Source organism: Macrobrachium nipponense, chromosome 28 (assembly GCF_015104395.2).
Source record: "Macrobrachium nipponense isolate FS-2020 chromosome 28, ASM1510439v2, whole genome shotgun sequence".
In the NCBI taxonomy this organism is placed as follows: Eukaryota; Metazoa; Arthropoda; class Malacostraca; order Decapoda; family Palaemonidae; genus Macrobrachium; species Macrobrachium nipponense.
Window position 1 is genome coordinate 63,758,854 of NC_087217.1, and position 10,000 is coordinate 63,768,853.

General features: G+C 36.4%; 1 protein-coding gene across 2 annotated transcripts in view; it reads left to right on the plus strand.

Moving 5' to 3' along the window:
- The window catches only part of LOC135201826 (U-scoloptoxin(01)-Cw1a-like), a 184,451-nt gene that overhangs the window by 130,203 nt on the left and 44,248 nt on the right, over positions 1–10,000 (plus strand). The gene's annotated exons all lie outside the window — the stretch shown is intronic.

The window sequence follows — 10,000 nt, forward strand, 5'->3', positions numbered from 1 at the left end:
AGGTATAGGCGACCCAAGGAAGATATTTATTATGGAGCGATTAGGAAATTTCTATTTTGGTAACTCTGTTGAACTAGGTTATAATTTAACTCTGGCCATATGAAAGATTAACTTTACATCTGAGCATGTGTATATAATATATATATATATATATATATAATATATATATATATATATATATATATATATGTATGTATACTTGAATATATATGATATATATATATATATATATATATATATATATATATATTTTAACTGGCCACATGATATTAACGTTATATCTGAGGATATATATATATATATATATATATATATATATATATATATATATATATATATATATAATGTGTGTGTATGTATATGTACATATATGTATGAATATACTTAAATATATTCAAATACATACATACATACATACATACGCCTGAGTATCTATGTGCAAAAACTAATTTACTTTTCGCCTTACTCTCTTGAAGTATCTTACGCAACACATACATCGTAATTTCAAGTGGTTTGCGATTCGATCCGTGACCGAAATCGATTCTGCTGAGTTATTCGATAATTGCGGGAAAGTTCATTTTGAGAGAGCCTCTGATCTCCTCCCATTCAGTCATTAACCAACATCCATTAGAGAAGTCAGGTAAGTAAAAGGACTGATGTTTTATGTTTCTTCCAAGTTTAATGAGTTACTTTATAAGAGAGAGAGAGAGAGAGAGAGAGGGACACAAAAACCAGAGGTAAGAAATAACTTCATGATAAGAAAGCAAGCAAAAGATAAAAAAGAGATTATGGAAGATGACGTAGAGAGAGAGAGAGAGAGAGAGAGAGAGAGAGAGAGAGAGAGAGAGAGAGAGAGAGAGAATACAAAAGCCAGAGGTAAGAAATAACATCATTATAAGAAATCAAGCAAGAGATTATGAAAGAATACGTGAAGAGAGAGAGAGAGAGAGAGAGAGAGAGAGAGAGAGGAATGAATAAGGAAATAGAGGGGTGTTACTCGAATTTGAAAGAGATCCAGATACAGGAAGAGTAACTTGAAACTGAAGGAAATTGTTTTAGACGAGAGAAAAACAAAAGTTTTCACCTCAATGGGAGTACATTGTGATGGATCTCTCTCTCTCTCTCTCTCTCTCTCTCTCTCTCTCTCTCTCTCTCTCTCTCTGTCAGCCGAACTGCGACCCAGTCGACTAGCAGCTATAGTTCAGGCATATGCATAATTCACTTCGTAGGTCAGTTGAGCCATTCTGGGTTACAGTGAGAGGGCCCATTCGTCTCTCCTCGTCCAGTAGAGGAAGCCAATATAGGTCCCTCAGTTTGTGAGAAAGAGAGAGAGAGAGAGAGAGAGAGAGTTACTTGAAGCGAGAGAGAAGAGATCTTTTTGAAAAAGAGATTGAGAGAGGGAGAGGGTGCGCATGCGCTCTGGGGCACATGAGTCAACTCTTCTGTGTGTTAAAAGACTGTGAAAATCATGGTCACCTGACCATGGGTACCATACCTCGCTTGCCTTTGATAATAAACTTCGTTTAGATTGACAATGGCTACAATTACATCTGAAGGTCGTAATTCTCTCTCTCTCTCTCTCTCTCTCTCTCTCTCTCTCTCTCTCTCTCTCTCTCTCTCTTTCTCTCTCATAGTCTCTATGTAGTAAAAGCGCTTATGAAAAGTGTCTCCTCTGTACTACGCCATATGTCTTTAAAACTTGTTCGTTCTATGTAAGATTTTTAGTAGTTACCATATAAGAATGAAAACATATGGAGAAGTTACCACCTAAGACTGGAACCATACGGGTGTTCTGTGAGCTGCCATAATAGATTGATAAACAGTACAATGTGAAGATGCATAAAATGAGTGATGATTAAATATAAACAAGCCGTCAATAAAGAAGGGTATTGATAAGACAAACACTGATAATTGATAAACAGTACAATGTGAAGATGCATAAAATGAGTGATGATTAAATATAAACAAGCCGTCAATAAAGAAGGGTATTGATAAGACAAACACTGATATAGTTTAAAAATGATGCATAGTGAAACACTCATCCAGAATATAATTGTAGTTAAGAGCAGCCTTTGAGGAGGTTCTCCCCCAGTCAAGGGTGCCCTTAAGGGATAGCTTCACTAAGCTGCCTTAAGATCCGTCATCCTTGTGGTGTAGGTCCTCCCCAGGCCTGCTTCCCTACCCTGGCAGGAAATATACCTTCCTCCAGGGCCGCAGTCTCTGAGGACGATCTTTCCCAGTCAAGGGTGCCCTCAAGAGATAGTTCCCCTAGGGCGCCTTGGGACTCCTTACCCTTGTGGTTCAGGCCCTCTCCAGACCCGCTTCCCCAGCCTGGCAGGAAATATACCATCCTCCAGGGGAGCAGTCTCTTAGGAGGATATTCCCAAGTCAAGGGTGCCCTCAAAGGATGGTTTTTCTAGGGCGCCTTTGGACTCCTCACCCTTGTAGTTCATGCCCCTCTCCATGCCCGCTTCTCCAACCTGGCAGGAACCCACCTTCTGCCAGGGAAGCAGCCTGTGAGGAGGATCTTCACCTGTCAAGGATGTCCTCAAGGGATAGCTTCCTTGGGACGCCTTTTGGTCCTTTATCCTTGTGGTTGATTCCTTCCTTTGCAGTTCCTTCTCTTCTTGATTCCATTTCATCCTGGTCTGAAGAAAAGACCTCGTGTGAAATGAAGGGTTTTTACAAAATTACTAGTACACCTGAGTTATAAAGCATTCATTGGAAGTCCCATGCGTATACATGAAAGGAATAATCATACTCTGATAATGCTAATAGAATCTTGTTAAGTAACTAAGAATTTGGATGGGTCGTTTGCTTGAACATATCAATTGATATGGATATTTACGTATTATCTGTTTCTCTTATGTTCAGAGATTTATAAGGAAATGAGACCAAGTTGTGGTACGGTCCGTCTCGTGACACCGGGACGGACCGTACCACAACACCTCGTTCGTTCTTGCAAAAAAAAAACATATTTTAGGGAAGGTAAAATATAAAAAGGATTATTTCCAGGTGTTGGTTTCACGTATCCGTCGCATTGCATTCCTCTTCCTCTTTTTCCTTCTTTTAATATTTTGTTTGTTTTCGTATTTCTCTTCACGGTTTGAACTTTGACCTCATTGCGATTTGTTAGTAGTATGATATGGCACAATACCTTGTAAAATGATTCTTTTGTCTGATTTTCATTTATTTTATCAGTTTATATAAACAAGTGCGTCTCTTCATGGTATGTAAAGTGGAATTAGATCATGAGCTGAACCCCATACCTCATTAAACATCAGAATGATGGAAGTAAACAGACGCGATCGTCAACAAAATAGAAATATCTTCTTTAACAGCTGATTCGCCCCATCTCGTATAGTCGTCCTCGGTCTCGATAGTCACTTCAGTCAAAGAATGATCATATTAACAGCGTAACGGCAAATGTACTCCGAAGCATCCACGACCGCCCTATACTCCCAAAAGACTACCTAACCGAGACGTGGGCCGTAGACGCAGAAATTATTCACCATCGATTCGCTTTGAACAGCGGACCAAGGAATTTCAGATTTCTCCCGCTCCCGATACGCGAACGTACTATCACTCGATTCTTGACCTTTTATTGAAGAAGAAGAAGAAGAAGAAGAAGAAGAAGAAGAGTATCGTTGTTTAGGTTTCCTGTTCGGAGCAATTCGAATGTGTGTCTTTTCTTCTGCAGCCAAATTGCATCGTGCAGTTTTTCTGAATGGGATCAGGGAAGCGAAATACACTGGGGGATTAAGAATCGCTCTTCTTTTGATGAGTTTTAGAATGGCTTAACTTGCATAAGTCTAGAAAGCGAAAAAGGGTATAACAGATTCTCCAAATAATGGCTGAAGATGGTTGATGAATTTGTATGATTTCTGGCAGTTTTGAAAGAGCGAGGTTATGTTATTTGAGCAAATCTTTTATTTTGAATTTTATAATATAAGGAACCACTTAAAATAAAGGAAAGGATAATTTAGTTGTTTTTAATCTATATTGTTGCAAGAGAAAGTGTCTTCATTTTACAGATTTACTGACTGTTCCCAGAGCGAAGCCCCGGCAGTCATAAGGCTAACTTAACAACAAATCATTCTACAGGTGGCATGATGTTATGGCAAAGCTAATCACAGATATTCATCCTATTATTAGTAAAAGCGCCAAAAGCAAACGTAACTAATTAAGCATAAATATTTTAATATATTTTAAACGGGCAGTCTTATCACTGTAGTGAAACAAGGTTAGAATGAAGAAATTATAATACAGCTATATTGAAGTATACGATTTGAAAAGGCTGCTCTATAGCGTCGCTTGGGTGTGAGATGTTAAGTTATGCGCGTCAATGATAGTAATTGCGTTTCATTGCTTTAAATAGATTGTAATAATTTGACACGCATATTGAAAATTACCAACCGCCTCTCTCTCTCTCTCTCTCTCTCTCTCTCTCTCTCTCTCTCTCTCTCTCTCTCTCGTAATTTTTTAACGTGTATTTTGAATATTACTGTTACTTTATGAGATAAAATTAGTATGTGCGAATTATATGTATGTTATGGCCTGATGAATTACAATGAGTAGTTTTCCTGATGATGAATTTCGGTTACGATACAATCTCTCTCTCTCTCTCTCTCTCTCTCTCTCTCTCTCTCTCTCTCTCTCTCTCCTCTCTCTCTCTAATGATGAAATAACGAAATACAGAAAAGTTCAACTGGTTTACATTCGAAGTTAAGCAGTTATGCACTTGGGAAAAATAGTTATACTAAAAAAAACGTTAAGTATCCAAGGGGAAAAAAGGGCAAATAATAACTACAACAATGAAATACCTCGGTAGTCGTAAAAGTGTTTGTGGCAGGCAGTAATGAAACGTACTTTGCTCACAATACCGTAAGTAACAGGAAGAAGGGTTATCTATGGAGAATCCCAGACCTGCTCTTAAAACCCCTACCCGTCTGGCTACTAAAAAAAAAAAAAAAAAAAAAAAAATCTGACAACTGTGCATTGTCTTAGAAAATGATGGAAGGGGATTGGCAGCTGAGGGGTTTGACTGCTGGATTCCATTATAGACTGTATGGATTGCTGGGGTAAAAGGTGTGTATGGAGAGAGAGAGAGAGAGAGAGAGAGAGAGAGAGAGAGAGAGAGAAATAAATGACTAGCACTATACCATTCAATCAGCACGAGAGACTAGGAAAGTTGAGGTTATTACACACTACTGTTAATGAAGAAAGTCCAAGAGAGAGAGAGAGAGAGAGACAGAGAGAGAGAGCGATGACTAGCATTAGCAGTATAACACTAACTCAGCTCGATATTAAGCTTAGAGAGAGAGAGAGAGAGAGAGAATTGACTATCGCTATACAATTCAATCAGCATGATATTTAGATATTAAGTTTAAGAGAGAGAGAGAGAGAGAGAGAGAGAATTGACTAGTGCTATACAATTCAATCAGCATGATATTAAGATACTAAGTTTAAGAGAGAGAGAGAGAGAGAGAGAGAGAGAGAGAGAGAGAGAGAGAGAGAGAGAGAGATGCCTTGCACATTGTAGTCAGCACAAAAGTAATTTTAAGGAAAGGACAGAATGAAAAAGAGAGATAGTTGTAGTAGGTTTCTCAGTACTGACAAAAACAGTCCTTGAAAGAGAGACAGGCAGAGGTGCCGTATACAATATGTAGGCTACGCGATGAACTATGCTCCCCATTCTTTGTATAAAATAAAATAGAATTTAATAATTCCATGGATTCCTACTGATCACAGAGCCGATTCAACTCGAGACAAGCTCAAACAACCGGGACATTCCTGGCAAGATGATATTACCTCAACAATTGCTGCAAATTCCTAACCTGCAGGTAGTGTTTAGCCTTGGGTTTTTGGTCTCTGTAATCGTAGGAAACCTGTCATTTGTTGATAAGATTGAATAGAGCTAAAGGGGTCGCGAAGCTGTTCTGAAAATCATTGTCTCCGCGGATGATGTCTTCAGTATAGAACGCGCCCAGTAGTTCTTTGAGTGTTGTTTCTCACGTGTTTAGTGGTGATTCTCTTTAGGGGAAAATAATAGATTTTTTTCTTATAGCTTTAGAGTGTCATTTCTTTTTCACGTTTCATGGGCAATTTATTCTGTGCGGGAAAAATGTTGATATGTTTCTATCTCTTGAATTTCGAAGCTCCTTCGAGTAATCTTCAATCATTTGACGATCGTACTTGCTAATCGTACATTTTTCAGTTACTTTTCATATTGATCTACGCTTTTTTATTTTAGTTATCATCATCTTCGTTAGAATTTCATGTAAAATAAATTTGGCAGTAGCTCAGTTTTGATAACCTTCAAAGGATCCCAGCAACAAAATTTCACAATGTCTTGAATACCGTCACAATGTTTCATTACTTGATTTCATATCTGACAGCAGTTAATATCTATTCATCATTTCCTTTACGCAATTATTTATTCATCTATTGTTAAAATCAGTATCGTTGTTGTTTGTTGTGGAACGTCATTGTATTCTATCGAAAAATCAATCGTCCGTCAAGCCTTGTATATTTTACCTGCTTATTTTTTTCCCCGTTTTTTTCCATGACATCAAAGGCCAAACCTTTCTAAATCGGATCCATGAACATGTTTATTCATTATGAATAGATGTTAATTTATATTGTTGATTTATGATGCAGATTATTAGGTTATGGTTTCATGGATTCAGTTATGCATAATTTTGTAGATTGTTGTAACGTTGGGATAATTTAAATCCATTGTCCCTAACTCTGACTGTTTATGTGAGACATTCCTGTTTTTTTAAACATGAAATTACCATTACCTGTCAAAGGAATACTATAAATGATTAATTTCGACGTGTTAGTCAGATTTTTTTCCTTTAATTTGGCTTAGACGTTTTACAAAGCGATGATGTGTATCGTGTGAATTGCGTGCAGCACTGACCAGCGTGTTTTTATGGTTAACTGGACCTTTTATTATTGTTGTTGTTTCGTATAGGAATAGCGATATAGAAAAAATTTACCGGTACGAAAGTAAGATATTGAAGATATGGGAGGAGGAAACAGACACTAAGAGAAAACGATAATAGGATTAATTTGTGAGAAGAAAAAGTACATTGCAGAAGACAGAGAAGGAATGAATATTAAAAGAATAAAACAAAATCGATACCAGATAAAATGAGAATAAAACGCCATTCATTCTCCATGGTTTCTTCGTAAGAAGTTGGCAGCTGCCGTCATGTAACGGATCATAATAATCACACGCGAACAGGCGTCTTCTACTTGACAACGGTGAGAACCCAATAGGTGGCATTCAACCAGTTCGATCACAATTTGCAAAAGACGCCCCTTCCCTGTCTCCTTATACATGACATGAACCTACATTTAAAGCCGAGATAAGTCTACATGGGATACAGAGAAAAGATAATTTTGCCGAGCTATTGAAAGTTAAGTTTGCTTCGTATATAAGTTTTTTTTTTCAGATGTACAGTAAATTTTTACAGGGGAATAATTGTGTAAAGATAATCAATTTTTAAGGCCGGACTACCACGTTTGATACACGCGAAGAACTAGAAAAAAAACGTGAATCAATCAAGTCTCGAGAAAAAAGACATCCTTCGTGATATTACTATAATTATATTCTGCGTTTGTTTCTTTTCTTGCCGTTAGTACAGACGATAGCGATATAATCAAGGAACTGATAGATGAGTCTGTCCACGATATAGTAATGACAAGGTCGTCCCACTCTAGCGACGAATTGGGGGCTCATTTACGCATGTGACTTTGTGACGTCACTCAAACCGGTCGAAGCGACGATTTACTGATGTAGACAGGGATATTGCCTTTTTACACTTTGAAATGCGATTTAATAAATATCCCTCCATAGATTTAAGCGATGAATGCGATTTTGGACATATGAAATATTGTAGTTCATGTGTATATTGATATTGGAGAAATCGAATTGGCGAAATGTTGTACAAATAATGTTTGTGTGTGTGTGTGTGTGTGTGTGTGTGTGTGTGAAACTTTTAAGAGACTGACGCAAACTTGGCGACTGAGGTCACGGGATTTTTCGAAGGTTTCATGAAACTTCCCTGTCTTGTCGTTGTGTGCATTTGGACGTTGTTATCAATTGTTCATGTATTTTGTTAAATTTAAATAGCATAACTTTGTGATAAAATTGTGAATCCCAATTTCATAACATAGTTTAAAACAATTGATGACGACGTCCCAAATCCACACAACGACAAGACAGGGAAGTTTCAAGAAATCGTCGAAAATCCCGTGACCTCAGTCTTCTTTCCGTCAGTCTCTTAAAAGTTTCACACAAATAAACCTTATCTGTGCAACATTTCGCCTATTCGATTTCTCCAATATCAATATACACATGAACTACAATATTTCATATGTCCAAAATCGTATCCATCGCCTAAATCTGTGGAGGGGTATTTATTAAATCGCATTTCAAAGTGTAAAAAATGCAATTATCCCTATGTTTACATCAGTTGATTGTCACTTCGACAGGTTTGAGTGACGTCACAGATTATGGTCGGTAACATAAAAATACACCGGACCTGCGCGTGGAACTACCTGTTGTTTCTGCCAGAGTCTTGGTTTAATCCGCCGTTGACGTGACGATGAAATTGGCGATAAGTGTAAAGTGACCTTGATGAAGCGCGAGATTAGTTTTTATATTTAGCTTTTCTTACTTTTGTTGTCTATTTTTATTCTCGTGAATTGACACCTTGTAGTTTTCAAAGCTTTGCTATGATCGGCGATAGATTTGAAATGCAGGTTGTTTGTTACGAACCAGAAAAGTATGAAAAAGACGATTTATGACCCTTTTTGCTGTTAAAAATTTTGTGAGGATAAAGGCGCAACATATATATATATATATATTATATATATATATATATATATATATATATATATATATATATATATATATATATATATATATATAGTGATTCTGTGAAAAAAAAAAGGATGCTGACAATCAAACAGACAAGTTCTGCAAACAAAGATACGTATGTTTTTCCATAATACTCGCTTTTGAATCCAGTCTCAAATACTCGTCCAAATAAAAATGAAAACCTTTTTATAATTTTTCTTTGCGAGATAAATTTTCATTATGGAAATGGCCTTGGTCTTTTCATCACACAAGAAATGATATGCTAACGAAAGAGAAATGATGTATACTTTATGCATCAAACATGTATTAAGTTCATTATGTATTCATTAGATTAATTCTTACATTAAAAGAATCCTTGTTCCGTCAGGGTGTCTTGCTCATACAATCAGCACGTAAACATTATATGTATATATGCCATACATATATACTCGTGTTTGTTTGCTTGTATGTTAGTTAAAGTACACCTTTCCCATTACAAGAATAGTAAACCTTTTTTCCTTTCCAGTCAACATTCCAACATTCATTAAATGTTGAGAAACAGGCAGTGGAGGAAAAGGCTTCTCAATCGGACACATTCGTCTGACCTTTGGCCTTGAAACAGATAACCAGATTAGCCCAGGCTAATAATCAGGTGTGCCAAGGCTAATCCCATTGCTAAATCTTATCCTTCCTGAGTGCGGAACTTCCGTGAAATAGAGATTTTCATTTATTCGAGTAAGTTGAGTTTTGTTTTGTGTAGGCAGCTGGATGTCGTGGACTTTCTTATGCTAGTATTTTGGAGTTAGTATATTGTTTATATAACTTATTCCAAAATCGTTATTAGATTCATGGCTCAGGGTGAATTGTTGAAATATCATTTAAATTAAATTGTATTTTTGGTTTTAAAGTATAACGCAGTTGACATAACAATGCAGATAAATAAAATTTAAAATCACTTTGTCGTACTTCTCAGAATATCAGGTAAAATCCACAATGAAATACATGGCATGATCCAATGTATTAAAGATATATATATATATATTATATATATTATATATATATATAATTATATATATATATTATATATATATATATATTATATATATATATATAATATATATATATATA